The following is a 17,358-nucleotide window of genomic DNA, read 5'->3' as shown; positions in this document are numbered from 1 at the left end:
CGTCGATCGCCCGCACTGTCCCGTCGCCGGCACCACCTTGTGGTGAGCCTCTTGTTCATGAAATTTTATATAAAAATTGATGTTTGTGTGATTTGGATATATAGTTACTTGTATAATTATCTTACCCGTACGTTGTTTGTTATACATATAGTGCCATGGTTTTGATATCCGTCCCCATCGGCCCTCGTCCTTGTTATGATTCGGATGTGGCATAAATATTCTCTTTTAAAACTAGTTGCATTTCGTGTTTATGACAAATTATGCCCATCAAGTTGACATAGAAATTTTTTCTAGGAGGTGTGTGAACCGGAAATTCCAACCGACCCTATTGTCGAGAGGTTAAATTTAGTTGAAAGAGAAAACGAGTACTTGAAAGAAAAATTGAAAAGAATTGAGGGGGAGAAGATGGAATTGGAGTTGCATGTTGCCGATGTCGTCGATGATCACAATATCAAGATGGAGAAAATGCGCTTGAAGATTAGAAAGATTAGAAAATATGCCATCGATAGTGAGGCTTGGTATCATTATGCTGTTGGATCCATTGTTACCTTAGTTGCGATCTTGATCGTATTTGTTGTTGCATTTAAATGCTTTAGCTAGAGAGTTATTTGTTTGTTGCATTTAAGTGTTGTATGAACTTTATGTATGAACTTGTATTAATTTGGTCTATTCGGTGTTGTGTAATGAAGATGAGCCGGCAATGGATGTACGATGACTGATGCTCTCCCCAGTTCGTTGAGGGCGTGCATACTTTTCTGCTTGCGGCTGAGGCAAACAAGCGGGCGGATGGTTTTATGCCTTGTCCATGTGCTGGCTGTAAGAATGGTCACAATTACTCTACGTCAAGAACCATTCACGTCCACCTGTTTAAGTCCGGTTTCATGCCCCACTATAATGTTTGGACCAAGCAAGGAGAAAGAGGGGTTATGATGGAAGACAATGAAGAAGAAGAGGACGTCGACAGCTATCCTGGCCATGGGTTCCCTGAATACGATGATACAACAATGGGGGAAGAAGCTGCGCCGGTAATGCGGGAAGAAGCTGAGCCGGCAATGCGGGAAGAAGCTGAAGAAGAGGCATCAGATGAGCCCATTGATGATCTAGGTCGGGCCATTGCCGATGCAAAGAGAAACTGTGCAAGTGATTTGGAGAAGAAGAAGTTGCAGTGCATGTTAGAGGATCACAAAAAATTGTTGTACCCGAATTGCGTAGGTGACAAGAAAAAGTTGGGCACCACACTGGAATTGCTGCAATGGAAGGCAGAGAATGGTGTATCTGACAAGGGATTTGGAAAGTTGCTGGTAATGATAAAGGATATGCTTCCAAAGGACAACGAATTGCCCGAGAGTACGTACGAAGCAAAGAAGGCTGTCTGCCCTCTAGGGTTACAGGTGCAGAAGATACATGAATGCCCTAATGATTGCATCCTCTACCACGGTGAGTATGAGGATTTAAACGCTTGCCCGGTATGTGGTGCATTGTGCTATAAGATCAGCCGCGATGACCCTGGTGATGTCGAGGGCGAGCGCCCCAGGAAGAAGATTCCTGCCAAGGTGATGTGGTATGCTCCTATAATACCACGGTTGAAACGTTTGTTCCAAAACAAAGAGCATGCCAAGGCGATGCGATGGCACAGAGAAGACCGTAAGAAAGACGGAAAGTTGAGAGTACCCGCTGACGGGTCGCAGTTGAGAAAAATCGAAAGAAAGTACGGGAAGGAGTTTGCAGATGACACAAGGAGCGTATGGTTTGGTCTAAGCGCAGATGGCATTAATCCTTTTGGGGAGCAGAGCAGCAACCAAGGGCAGACTGGATGGAAAAGGCACGCTAGGAGGGGAACAAATAATATGTATGGACGGACATTCTCTCACTGAAGCACACTACACAGTTCTACAGAATTCCGCCTTGGTGGCTCCGTATATGGATGAACACAAGAATTTGCTACGCTCCAAACACCCGGAGCGGTCTGATGACTGGATTACACGTGAACAAACCAGGAGTTTCGCCAGCTGGTTGCAGACACGTACCATGCATGACACCTCTATTGAAGATGACCTGTACTTGCTGTCCCAGTTACCATCTTCGAATATAATGACTTTCAAAGGGTACGAGATAAATGGTAATACATTTTACACGATTCGCCCAAGATAAGAAGAGCACCAACCAAAACAGTGGTGTCCGCTTTGATGCAGAAACCAAGACGGGAAAGGAAACATATTATGGTTATATACAGGACATATGGGAACTTGACTATCGACGTGGTTTGAAGGTCCCTTTGTTTCGGTGCAAATGGGTCAATATGACACGAGGCGGGGTAACGGAAGACCCGCAGTACTGTAATTTTTTGTACCTAAAGCAAAAATATTCACAAAGAAACTCTAAATACACAAAAAACAACTAAAAAATAAATAAAGGAAAAAATAAATAAAAAAAGCCCGCCTACTAGGACAGAGCGGCCTGCATACGACTAGAAACCCAACCTGTTGTTGGGCCAGGATGCAGGCCCGCAAAGGCCCAGTAGGCCCACAGGACAGCATAGAACATGTAGGCCCAGTAGGCCTGCTTTGGAGAGGAGCTCGAGAGAGCTACCGCACGGGGGTTTATAAACCAGTGCGGTCGCCCCTCGGCTAGCGAGGTGGTACTAAACTTGCCGCACCGCACCTGCGCCAGCGCACCCCCTTTAGTACCGGGTCGTGGCACCAACCGGTACTAAAGGGGGGGCCTTTAGTACCGGTTGGAGCCACCACCCGGTACTAAAGGGGGTCGCTTCCCGCCGCTTGGCCTGGCCAAAACAGGCCTTTAGTACCGGTTGGTGGCTCCAACCGGTACTAAAGGCCCCTCCTATATAAACAACACTTACGAAAATTTCAGTTTCTCATCTGGTTCTTCTCCTCTACACCGTCGCCCGCCCCCGTACGTCTCCATCCCTCGTCGCCGCCCCCGTCGCCGCCCCGTCCCCGTCGTCGTCGCCCCGTCGTCCCCGTCGTCACCGCCACCTCGTCCCGGCCCGTCCCGCGTCGTCCCCGTCCCCGTCGTCGCCGCCCCGTACGTCCCCGTTGTCGTCGCCGCCCCGGCCCGTACGTCCCCGTCCCCGTCATCGCCGCCCCGGCCCTGTCCCCGTCGTCATCACCCCCGTCGTCGCCGCGCCCGTCGCCGTCCCCATCGCCGTGCCCCCCCCGTCGCCGCCCCCCATCGCCTCTCGCCTCGCCGGTGAGCGCGCACACACACACATACATTTTTTGTTTTTTAGTTATACAAATAGTTAGAAATTTTTTTGTTTTTTAGAAATTGTTAGAAATTTTTCTGTTTTTTAGAAATAGTTAGAAATGTTAGAATTGTTAGAATAGTTAGAAATGTTAGAATTGTTAGAATAGTTAGAAATGTTAGAATTGTTTGAAATTTTTCTGTTTTTTAGTTATAGAAATAGTTATAAAAAAGTTAGAATTGTTAGAAATTTTTCTGTTTTTTAGTTATAGAAATAGTTATAAAAAAGTTAGAAAATTTTCTTTTTTTAGTTCTAGAAATATTAGAAATGTTATAGAAATGTTAGTTATATAGAAATGTTAGAAATTTTAGTTATCAAAATCCAATCATTAAAAAAATGTTACTTTTTGCGGGCATATAGCTAGTATTTGTTCTCGACGATGCCCGGCCCGCATCCTCGCCGTCGACCCGTCCGCGACGACGTCCGACTGACCCATGTCCGGGACTGGGCTCCACCGGGCTGGCACTGGGAGGTGCTGCCTGGAGGGGCGCGCCACTTGATGAGGAACCCGGCCCCGGGTCCCGTCGTCGACCCTGATCTCATTTGGTGGCGTTCGCGTGGGCCAGTTTCGGTGCGGAGGGAGCCGGCCCCGCCGGAGGTGGACGTCGCCGTGTCAGGGAGGAGGACGAGCACGTCCATCGCTACATGGTTGCGTTAGAGGGCGGCAGGTTCTCCAATACCTGGCAGTTTCTTCAGGGATCTCACTTCAGCTATGATCCTGTGAGGGTTCCTTCTCTTTGGGTGTCCACCGCCCGCGCCGCAGGAACCGCGAGTTTCCTAGATTCTTCTGTAGTATTCGATCTTTATTAGCTACCTAGCCAGTGATGTACTCGATATATAATATTCAAGATGATGTATTCGAGATTATATATTATTCGAGACGATGTATTCGAGATTATATCTATTATTCGAGACGATGTATTCGAGATTATATCTATTATTCGAGACGATGTATTCGAGATTATATCTATTATTCGAGACGATGTATTCGAGATTATATCTATTATTCGAGACGATGTATTCGAGATTATATCTATTATTCGAGACGATGTATTCGAGATTATATCTATTATTCGAGACGATGTATTCGAGATTATATCTATTATTCGAGACGATGTATTCGAGATTATATCTATTATTCGAGACGATGTATTCGAGATTATATCTATTATTCGAGACGATGTAATTTGAATACTAAATTGTTTTATATTTCTTTTGGCATAGTTAAATAAAAGCTATGGCGGACAATACCGACAGAGAGGGAGAACAGACCATGTTCGATATAATACGCGGGCCAGATGATGATCAGAATGAAGAAGATTATGATGGCTCCGAATTTCTAAACAACACCGGAGAGGGTGATATGATATTCGATCGCGATGACCGAATTGATGAAGTCATGAACTACGACGATGACAACACCGGAGAGGTATATATATTTATATAAGCAGGCATCTGGTGATCATCACATGTTTTAAATGAGTTGAAGATATATTAACGAATTGATCTTTCTTCTTTCAGCCATCCGGATCGAGCAAATCTTCAGGCAACAGGACGAAACGAGGCCCGAACAAAAAGTTGAAGGAGGGCATAAAGTATAATATCGAGGCAATCAAACCTAATGGCGAACCATTAGCGCCTAAGAAGATTGCGGGCAAGTTCGTTCATCAGTGCAGAGTTCTTGTGAAGGACCAACTCCAGATCTCCCTTCAAGAATGGAGAGAGCCAGCAAAGCCACGTCCAGATCTTACTTTTGTCAACGACAGACAAAAAAGTCTGCTTTGGGATACTCTCATGGAACATTTCACCCTACCAGATCATTTCACAGAAGCAGATGTGTAGAAAGTCAAGGACGCTGCTCTTAGGAAGATGGCAGTTGCATTCAAGAACACAATAATCGTGAATGGGACAGGTACGTCAAGGAAGGAAGGAAGACTCCAGTATTCGAGGGAACACTAGAGAATCAAAGTGCTCATTGGGACAATTTCGTGAAATTCAAGGATTCAGAATTAGCTAAGGAACGGTCGAGAATAAACAAGAAGAATGCGGAAAAAAAGGATAAGTTCCATAAGCTGGGGCCAGGTGGCTACGCGGTGGCAATGCCTAAGTGGGATAAGTCTGAGAAAGAGATGGAGGATGCAGGTGTCACTCCGGTTATTAAGAGCTGGCCCCCCAGGTGCAGGACTTGGTTCTATGCGCATGGGGGGGGGAGTTGGACCCGAAGACATGCAAAGTTTCGACGAAGGCATGTCTGAACGGAGCCGACGATAATATACTTGTTGCAATAGAAGAGGCTTGAACGGGGGTGTTCCAGCCCAACAGAGAGAACGATGAGCTTACGCGTGCCCTGGGAAATCCTGAACACCCGGGAAGAACACGAGGCAAGGGCACTATTCCGTGGTATGAGGGATTTTCGGACTGGAACGCCGACTACAGAACCCGTGCGAGAAGGAAGATTGCGGAGGAGAAGCAGAGGAAGATGGAGGAGGAGAAGAGGAAGCTGGACTATGAATGCCTTCAAGGCCTAGAATCAGCCCACGCGGACTTGGTAGTCAAATTCCAGCGGCAGCAGGAGCAGATCGACTCACTTAGCCAGCAAAGGGGGTCTCAGCAGCTGCAGCAGCTAGCGGATGATCCAGCATTGGATACCACCGCCCCATCAATGCCGAGAAGCAGCGTGGGTTCTGCCCCGTTTGATGCAATGCTGGATAGATACCCCGTGGATGACATCGCGGAGAACACTAACTGCGAGCTACACTTCAAAATTAAGAACATATCCTTGAAGGTGGCGGGCGGTGTTGCTTATACAAATTCCCCCGATGCAACCTTCCATTGCAACCCGATTCCAGCAGGCTATGCTCGTGTCGTGGTTGATGAGGTGGTGGCCAACATTCGGGGCTAGAGCTTGACATTCCTGGAGGTGACGAGGAGCACACACTCGGAGATGCCAAACATCGTATCATCCTATGGAGAAAGGATTGCATCATCTTTCGAAGGCCACCGACACCGCGTCACTTGACTCCTCGTCGAAGTCCGCCACCGAGTCAGCAGACTCCCGCTCCTCCAAGTCCACCAACGCGTGAGGCCACTCCTCCTCCTCCAAGTCCGGCAAAGTGTCAGGCCACTCCTCCTCCAAGTCCGACACAGCGTTAGACGTCCACTCCTCCTCCAAGTCCGACACAACCTCAGGCCACTCCTCCTCCAAGTCCGGCACAGCTTCAGGCCACTCCTCCTCGTCCAACTCAGCCCCGTCAGCCGTCTCCGCCGCCTCAGCAATCGCAGAAGAGACACCCCACAGCTATGGTGTGTAGCGGTATGAGTCGAGGTCATAGTACAGGAAGTACAGGCGGAGGCAAGCGATATAAATATGGTCCAAACCTCACTACTCCTCTTCCTGAGAGGGCTTATGATAGGACCGAGGAGCAAACCAATGCCATAGTGCGGGCAGAAGTCGACGCCCATTTTGGACCGAAACCGCCACCGCCACCAATGGAGAAAGTGCCTGTGGAAGTAGTTGACCACTTCATTCGTATGGCTCAACCACCAGCTCCTAAGCCTGTTGACACAGACTATGAGCGCCACATCAGGAAGTTACATCGACAACGTCTATAGAAGGAGGCGAGCTCGAGCTCGAGCAAACAACAAGCAGCTGTCAAAAAATGTGGGAAAACCGTTGCCCAGCTGGGAGAACAGGCGGCGTAATCGACCCCCCCGCTTGTTGTGCCGCGAACAACACGTGACAGTACGTGCACCCAATATTATTGTGGGCAAACAGTTTACGTTCCCGAGGTGGGCGATGTGGTAATAACCCAGGAGCATATAATGCATGCTGAAACTCTCAACATCACTGTTGGACAACTCCTCGAGATCAAGGACATGCCTGTGCTTACAGAGGAGGAAATAAAACGGAAATATGCCTAGGGCCAACATTTGGTCAAGCCAGAAGAGGTCAAGAAGCTCCCAACGAGAATGTATGAATTGCATCAATGGTACATGGACATTGCCAAGAGATCCGATCGAGAGTCCCTCATGGTGCAAGTCAAGAAGGATCATTACTACCCTGAGAAACCTGTGACCGTTGAGTATTCTGAACTGTTTCAGTTATACAATTAAGACGCACTCGACAAATCTATCGTCAGTTGCTATTGTCTGTAAGTGATTTCTTTCTGTAATTTAAGTCTCAAGCTAGCTGTAGTGATCCTTTTGATCAATCATTACCTGTAATTATCCTCACTATATTCTTTTCTGTGGTATTATGCAGGATGAAGATGTATGAAATGAGAAAAGGTGGACGCTATGGCATTGGGTTCATTGACCCAAACACCGTTAATGAATACACATGGAAAATAAACAAGCATCATGAAAAGCAGGTAGAGGACAGCATGCTAGAGTTCTTGAAGCGCCTCAAATACAATGAAGATATACTACTTCCTTACAACTTCCAGTGAGTCACACTTTCTTGTACTACAAATTCTCTGTTTTTGCCTACTAGCTAGCTACATGTTTTTGCATACATATGCCCGCTTAATTAAGACATGCAAACGTGTGTGCATGCAGATTTCACTGGATCTTGTGTATCATTAAAGTTGACGCCGGAACAGTTCAAATACTGGACTCACTACTCAAAGCAAATAGTGACTATAACATCTTGTTTGGGATAGTCAACAGGTAATTTCAATCATTATTAACTATATATCTCGGCCTATTTAGTTCGTCATTTCATGATATGAACTATTTAATAACCCCTTTATTCATTTTCTTTGTCAGCGGGCATGGCTTGGGCAAGGTTCATCAGCGTCACGGAAGGCGAATGGAAACGACAGCTGAAATGGTTTCGACCCAAGGTAAGTAATTAAGTAGTACTAGCTAGCTAGCTAGCTGCCATCTCTTTAATTATCATGCTTGATTAATTATTATCTGATCAAATTAAATTCCATTCTCGTAATGAAGGCCCTGAAGCAGGCACAGGGGACTGATTTGTGTGCATTCTGCGTTTGCGAGAACATTCGCATGATGGCGTCCGAAAGGAGCAGATCTCAAAGACAGGAATGGGTACGCTTGTCAGAACACTATTCACAATTTTTACACCATTATCGATATCTAGTCACACAACTAATACACATGCATATTGATCTCCTGCTTAACAGTTCAAAGAGGTGCGGGACAAGCTCCTAGAAACAGAGCGCGTAGAAGCACTTCAAGAGGAAATAGCGGGATTTTTGCTCGACCAGGTCATAAATCCGAAGGGAGAATACTATTACCCGCTACCGCCCCCATCGACCAGGTCATGAACCACTTCCAATTGTCATCGTGCTCCGAAGGCACCAATTAGGCTAATGCCACTGGCTCCGAAGGCAACATGCATATGTAGGAGAAATTGTATATAGCTATACATGTGTGTATGTGTGAATTAATATGGTGGTTTGTGAGACATTGATGATATATATATATATATGATTGGTTCTACTAGAAATTCTATTTTTATATATATATATATGCATAACGTGTACAATGTGTAGTATCGTAAAATGCCAGCAAACGAAAATGAATTAAAATGGAAAACACAAAATTAAATGAAAAAGAAATCATAAAACCAAAAAACCCCCCAAACATTTTAGTACCGGTTGGTGTTACCAACCGGTACTAAAGGGCTCCCGGCCCCCGGAGCTGGCTCGTGCCACGTGGTTGCCCTTTAGCACCGGTTCATGCTGAACCGGTACTAAAGGGGGGGCTTTAGTGACCACACTTTAGTGCCGGTTATGGAACCGGCACTAAAGGGCCTTACGAACCGGTGCTATTGCCCGGTTCTACACTAGTGAAAGAGAGGCATCACCTGGAATCCAACTAAAAAGCTGTGATGATGGCGAAGCAGCCCGCCTCCCACCAGGCTCTCAGGTCCTAGATGATCATGCTCACCACTCCAGCCGGATGTCTAGCTTGTATTGCTTCCAATTTGGTTAAATTGCATCTGCTTAGCTTACACATTATACCTTTGAATATGACATGCCTTTTTGTTTTTTGTACATACTAGTACATCTGTGTATTAACCATGTTCTTACATCAAACTAATGTTCTTGTGTATCCCTCATCAATGACTTATGATGAGGTAGTCAGGCAAGTGGATTACTCCTCATTTAAAGAATGCAGTGTCAGCCTCCCGACATGATTCTCAAGAAACAGCAAGGCTAGATGAAGATAGTGAACATAGCTCTGTAGTTGATTACCGCATTTCCCCTACACTAGCATCGCAGGTGCTTGCTCTAACTTGGCAGCGTGATATGTGGTTGCATGTTGCATATGGTGTCTAGATTGTAATTCTTTCAATCTGGTTAAACTACATGTGCTATTCTGCTTAGCTTATACATTATACCTGTTAATGTGACATGCCTTCCTGTATTTAGTACATAGTACATCTGTCTATTAAGCATGTCCTCACATAAAACTATTGTTTTTTGTATCCCGCATAAATCAGTATGTCGAGACACCTTCAGTATATGCAGTGTGATATTAGTTGCATCTTTGATAGGATTTATAGCATGCGTTGCTTCTAATTTGTTGAAATGCCATTTATGATGGGACACTTTTAACTTGGCAGAGTCATATTGGTTGCATCTTTCACGTGCTGTCTAGCTTGCATTGCTTCTTATTTGGTGAAATGGTTTCTGCTTAGTTTACACAAACAGTTGTGAATATGCCATGTCGTCCCGTTTTTTGTATTATTCCATCCTGGAATCATGTTTTTGCCTTACATCAAAGTAGTGATTATCAGTATCATGCACGAATGAGTTCTGAAGAGTGAATTTTATTGCTTTTTCTTGTCGGTTTTACTTGACAATTCAAACTCAATAAAGCGGAAGGAAGTTAGCAAGGCAGCGGATGAAGGTGCTCCTTCCAAATGGAGGGCCTCTACAGATTCTACTCCTCCGCCCCCCAAGATGATTTCCAGGACAACACATGCATAGACACTCAACGTAGCTGTGTTGGTGGTGAGCACGTCTCCCCTAGTGCACCATCACAGGTGCTCCCTCTAACTTGGCACTATTATATGTGGTTGCATGTTATGTATGATGTCTAGCTTGTATTGCTTCTAATTTTGTTGAATTTCATCTGCTTACTTTACACATTATACTTGTGACTAAGACACATGTTCCTGTTTCTAGAACATACAATATTTGTCTATCACACCATGTTCTTACATCAAAGTACATTTGTTCTGAAGAACTAAATTTTTATTCGTTTTTCTTGTCGCCTTGACTTAACATGGCACAGAGAAAGAGGAAGCAAGACAGAACGACAGGGAAAGGGAAGCGGAACAATCCTACAGATTCTGCTCGTACTGATGGTGCAATAGAAGGTCAATGTCCAGCGGAAAATTGTACCGACAGGGTATCCCATGCTACACAAGCTGCAGAACAAGCCGAATAGAAACAAATAGTTGCCACCAAACAAGCAGAGACAACCGTAGTTGTTGCAACACCTTCGACAGGACCACCAGCTGCACAATTTACTCGTTCGTCAACTCAGCTAGCAGCACATTCCCAAGCTCCCTTGCCACCTGACACTACTTCCGAAGCACTTTTGACACAAGATGAGTTGGCAAGATCAGATGAACTTTGCGAGCTTCAACAGCAAGAAGGTAGTTGCTGGAGTCAACTTACGGTTGCATGATTCTTTATATGTAGTCTCACATTTGATGTACACTAACACTTCCTATGTTTGTTGTTGGACTAGCACCTAGGCGCAAGAGGAAACAAACATCAGGGATAATGCTCGATAGGTTAACTAAATCTAGAGGAAGAATGGAGATCCATTTTGAGGCAGGTTTAAAAAGGCCACGTGATGCTACAGAGTCAGCCAAGTTAGTATCAGAGGCAACGGCTGCTGTTAGGTGTCATGTATGTATCCTCCCAACATGGATTCAGTACAGGAATGACAAAGACAAAACCCAGTTCAACACCTTCCTCGACCATTTATCTATAAGTATGGTTATGTATGGAAACTAGTAATATCGTCTTTCTCTGTCCAATACTTCCTAGGTTGCTGATAATGAGACTGCCATAATTTTCAACAGATGAGATTCAAGTTGGATAGCCAAGATGATGCAACTAGACAAGCTTGCACCCATATTTTCAAGTCCGCTCTGCGACAGTATTGGTATAACTTGAGGAAAACTCACTTTGAAGGCAAGGCTAATAGTGAACTTTCCCAAACATCTCTTGTGGAAAATATATCTGATGAAGACTGGAGAGGCCTCGTTAAACACTGGTCCGATCCGAAGTTTCAGGTACATTATATATATGTGATCAGATCACATGTTGAAGTCCTATTTACGCATGTGCCACACAAATCTATCTTCTTGTAGGTGAACTGTTCAAAGAACAAGGCCAACCATACGAAAGTGAAATTCCAACAGACGACACGATCTCGTAAATATATTTTAAACTGCGAGGCTCTTGTAATTAGCTATTGTTTCACTCTTTTCGATGTACCATATTATCAGATCTATATTGACTTGTTCCAAATGCAGAGGAAAGCTCGCAAGGACCAAAAAGTACCTAAACCAAATGCTGTCGAAATCTTCAAGGACTATCACACCAGCAAGAAGAAGGTCATGACTACACCAGTCAAAGCCGCTGTTGTAAGTCCTTAATCCTCATGCCTTTTAACTACTACTTACTCTGACTTGTGCCTTGAACTGCATGGTTTGCAGCCAATGTCTATTACTCTTTTCAATTTTATACACAATTGTCTTAGCGTACCATTGCACCTTACAAGGTTTAAAAGAGAGGAGTGATGTTCCTTTGATCTTGACAAGTAATCTAGTTCCATGCTGGACTTGCCCACACAACGTTACAATTGCCTGTTTGTTTGTTCTCAGTTGTTTTGTAATATGAATGATGTCATACTATGCTTACCGCATTATAAACTTTGTCTCTTTATCCTTAGCCCTCAATACAATGTGAAGAAATAGACAATACATTAGCGATGGTACATGGTCATATGTTTGGAACCTAGTTTTATTATGTACTTTGCAATAAAATACAACTATTATTTTACATGGGTTCACCAGAATAAGTTCTGTATATAGACCAAAGTTATTTTGTTTGGTTTTGCTGCCTCCTTAATATCTTCTGTTCTGGCACTACTAGTGTAAAACCACAACTTCTCAGCGAGCTATGGAAAAAATGGTGGAACCGCCACCTTCTGAAGGTAGCGAGGCAACTATAACCGCAATGTCAGCTCTTGCGGCAGTGGGCCAGTACATGTCCACTAACAGTGCCAAAAGCATGTTCCTACATAATACTGGCTTGGTTGTCAAGGCAATCTCGTCCAAACCGCCTCATGATCAAGATATGTAAGCTCAAAACAATGTTGTATCTGCGCTCCAGACACAAGTCCATTCCCTAACAGAGACCCTTTGTGTAACAAGGAGAGACATTGTTCGATGTTGTCAAGATATGCATGGTTGTGAAACTAGACTATCAAACATTTGCTATGTTGTTCAGGAGCCTAGGAGAACTGAAGGCGAAGGTTATGGTGCTCCATCGGACAATACAACATGAAAACGTAATAGTCAGGTCAAATGAACTGAGCTTCTGAACTTCTGGTGGTGCATTTATCTGCTAGACTGTTAACTTTTATGCCAACCTTCCTTTTGTTTTATAGTTGTAATTTATTTTGGTGCGATACAAAATTTGTTCTTAACATGCAACCACCGGCTGAAGAAAATAGCAAGCCATTTTCGTATAGTGTAGGGTGTTCCCTATATTTTCACTGGTGGAGAACTTTGATGCCCACCGGCTGTAGTTAACATGGGCCTCCTATGGGTAGTAGAAACAATGGGCCTTCTAAGGGCCGTAGAAACAATGGGCCTTCTACGTGGTGTCGAAACAATGGGCCTTATACGGACCATAGACACAATGGGCCTTCTATGGGCCATATCATCAATGGGCCTTCTACGGGCTTATGATCAGTTAGCCAAACATGGGCCAATAACAGACCACATTATGGCCGTAAATGGGCTAGAGTCGAAATCGTCCGTTCATGGGCCGACCATAACGGGTCGTCGTTAGTTGGCTGTATTTTGATGACGCTACGAAAGCGGCCCAATGTATTAACGGGCCACAAATGGCCCGACTGTAACCACGGGCTCAATTTGTCCCACAAGCCGAAAATGACAGTAACGGGCCGTAAGTAAACAAATGTGGATATGAGCCCAAGAATAAATGGGCCCCGAGAAGGCCGAAAGATAACATGGGTTGGAAACGGCCCAATGGAATAATGGGCCGTTAATGTGTATAAAGTGATACACTGTTCATTACGGGCTAGTTTCACCACGTGTCGTTAATGAGTATAAAGTGATACACTATTCATTAGGGGCCAGTTTTACCACAGGCCGTTAATGGGCCGAGAGTAATAAGGGCCTCATACGGGCCGAAAGACGGCAGGGGCCATACATGGGCCGGAAGTTAAAACGGGCTGGAATTATATTGGACGGCCCAGATGATGCTACTAGGCCTAATTCGGATAGGCCGTAAACGGGCCCTGGGTTAGCGGGTTGTAAATGGGCTATATGCGAACATGCCGTTAACAGGCTTGCCGTGGGCTGGCCCGCCAGCTTTTGACCAAGTCAAACGGACCGGCCTATTCATAGGAATGGGCCTCTGTTGGGCCGTGCCACGTGTTGACGTATCATAGGCACTTTGGGTCCAATGAGTGGATGACATCTGTCCCAATGGTGAGCCGACACGTGTTTCCTCCAGCCAATGATGATTTTACACGTGGAAAATCTGGTCGGGGTTGTTAACGGGTTATCGGATCCAAAACCGGACCCGATAGCTTAACGACGTTCCGTTACGGTGGATGCCACGTGTCGGTCACCCTTGACGAAAGCACTTCTGTGATGCGCGATTTATCGTCATGGAAGTGGACACTTCCGTGATGATAATTTTGGTAATGTCATGGAACACTTCTACGACAACACATGTATGCCTATCTTGATTCAGTCATACATTTGTCATGGATGTACATGCATGACAAAAAACGTGACCTACCGTGACAAACACATATCATCACGGAAGTGTATTTTTTTGTAGTGCCAGGCGGCGTGGATTCTTAGCGCGTCCGCATGGCAGTTTTTGCAGCGGGTAACCGCATCGTCGCGCCACGCCCGACACAACCGCTTGCACACGAACGTGCGTAATCGTGCGTCGGCCCCAAACACTGGCAGCGCGCGTGGAGGGATGAGGGTATAGCACCCAGAGGGACACGAGAGTAGAGCGTGCACGTCGGGACACGAGCAGAGTGCGTCGCGGCCGCTTGAACCGCAAGAAACCACATGCATAGAGTAGTTGAACAGGCAAGAAATGGTCGCCTACAAGCCAGCCGATAGTTGCATCGCTGCGTAGAGAGCGGCCGTCTGCCTCCACCTACGTCTAGTCTATAGTCTCCTTTATATTCTGTGCCATACTTTGCCCTCAAATTTAACCAACAAAATGTTAATGCATGTTTAAAAAATTATATAATTGGAAACTATGTTCAAATACAAATCCAACTATATAATCTTTGGCGACATGCATTCGTATTTTATTAGTTAAAACATACTTATAAACCAGGACGGTGGTATAGTACGTAATTAAATCGCAAATGTTTTTTATTAACTGTATGTGTACATGGCCTTTCGTCCTCCTCTCGCACATCTTGTCACCCCGTTGCCGCAGATGGCTTATAGCGCAAGCTTGCACAGCGTGCGGGGGCGTTCTTTTGGCCAAATGGTGGCGCCAATGAATCATCGGCGAGCCCATTCCCATGCAACCTCGCAGATTCCCGCGCAAGCTTCTTGCCCGACTCAGTGAAATCCCCCCAAAATCCCAATGCTTACCGGCCTGCTATAAATATCCTCACGGCCGGCGAGTCATGCGTCGCATTTTCCCCTCCTTCCCTGTAGCTTATCTCGTCTGCTTCTCCCATAATCGCCAATGGCACTGGTCTATCATCGTCGCTCAGCCACTCCGCCATCATCAAAGGATAGCTCCAGCTGGGAGGCTACACCGCGGCGGCGGCGCAGTCCCCGGTGTAGTGTAGTGCGCGTGGCGTCCCTGTTGGTTGTGCGCGGAACACCCACCACACGCTCCGCCGCCGGTGCCTGTCGGCAGCTGTTGCCGGCCGCCGTTGCCGCCACACCACTGTCGAAAGCTAGGGCCATCGCACGATCCGCCACCGTGGCCCGAAGGCGGGAGGTGGCCGCGTGGCCTCCACCCCACTGCCGGCCACTGTGGCCATCACCCGCTCTGCCACCGCAGCCCAAAGGCGGGAGGTGGTGGTCGTGACCGCCACCCCGTCGTTGGCTGCCGTGTCCGTCAGCCCACCGTCGACCGCCGGGGTCATCACCCGCTCCGCCACCACCACCCGAAGGCGGGAGGCGGAGGTTGATGCCCGCACGTGCGTCAGCGACCTTACGCGCTACATCGAGTTCCTGCGGGAGGAGGAGGAGCGCCTCGTCGAGCATGCAAAGAGCCTTACCGCCGCTGTGGCCGCGGCACATGCCGCATCAGAGGCGAGGAATCAGGAGATCTACGAGGAGAACCACCGCATTGGGAGGGGTCGTCTGGAGTGGCAGAGGGCATTCGAGGTGAGCGTCGCTAAAGCTGCAACAGCGGCAGGCACCATATTGCGGTTGCCCAGCTCGTCGGTAGGCTCCTCCTCCTCCGCCTCTTACCGAGTGCGCTTGGTAGAGGAGAGGCAGCCGAAAGTAGTACAAAGCCCCTCCGTAGTAGTAGTAGTATTTAGGGGCTATTTTGTTCAGTTCATCTGACTATAGATGTGGTGGAACTGTACAACGTACTTAAAATTACCTAGTATATATAGTTGAACTAGCTATTTCAGTACGTGGTTGGCAACAATTGGGGAGAAGTTTGGTCGGCTCAGCTGTCGAGTTGAACTGTTTGTTTAAATTAAGAATGACTGCTTAATCTATGAATGAAATCTATGCTTAATTACTGAATTTTAGTTGCAAAAATTAGATACTGCTAGTGATTTTTAGCTTCATATTTTGACAAATCACAGTGTTACAAGGATTGACAAATCTTACCAAATGGTTTGTACGTGGTTGCACACGGGTCTTGCATTGAAGGGATGCACAAATCCTGTGCTGCTCTCACTTTGCGTACGGGTGTTCTATCTAAAACGTTTGCGATCAAGAGCAGCAGAAATCCTGCTCGGCACATTTTCATTTGGCTTCCTGGGGAAGCTGTCGGTTTGCATACGGGTGTTCTAACTAAAATGTTTGTGATGACTGTTTTATATTTGAAAAGCGAATTAAACTGCGGCTTGAGCGCCATTAATGGAGAGGATGCGAACAAGGCGGGCTGCCATGGAAGTCAAAGGACTCGCTTCCCAGTGAGCCTGTGCAGCGTACAGCTCACACGCTTCCTGGTGAGCCTGCGCATTCGAGGACAGCTTGCATGCCTCTCGGTTAGCCTGTGCACCGGACGACGCTCGCACGCCTCCCGTTTAGTCAAGGTCAAGCAGCTGTCCGCACGACACCTCCTACGGCCATTAAAACCAAGACACGTGGCGTCACGTGAATGGTTAACAGAACGCACATGGTTTAAATTATACAAATGTTTGAGATATTAAAGTGGCACCTATTTTTTTCAAAATGCCTTTGTTGGCTGTCATTTTTTGAGTGCACCTTCTCTCAAAATGGACACGAAAAATACCACAGCATGTTGGGTGCCATTCCATGATAGCATGCCAAGTTTCATGAATTTCAGACGAGTTTTAGATTTACTAGAATTAAAAAACCAGGCATCTCAATGTTTTGCCGGCAATCAACGGTGCCCTGGTGTTTGAAATTCATTCCCATTTCTTGCATGGGACCTAAGCATGCACCGAAGGACACGGATTTGATTTTTCAACTAATTTATATGCACTGGAGCATGTGCATGTAGTTCAAATTTGAATTATGCACCTGAAATGGCTAGAAAACCAATTTAATGTATAAATTGTTCAAACGAACCCTAAATAATTCCAATTCCAATTCTTTTACGACACACATATACTTGCATGTTCACTCCAGATAAAAGGTCTAG

The sequence above is a fragment of the Triticum urartu genome, chromosome 7 (genome assembly GCF_003073215.2).
Source record: "Triticum urartu cultivar G1812 chromosome 7, Tu2.1, whole genome shotgun sequence".
NCBI lineage: Eukaryota > Viridiplantae > Streptophyta > Magnoliopsida > Poales > Poaceae > Triticum > Triticum urartu.
This window is presented reverse-complemented; position numbering follows the sequence as displayed.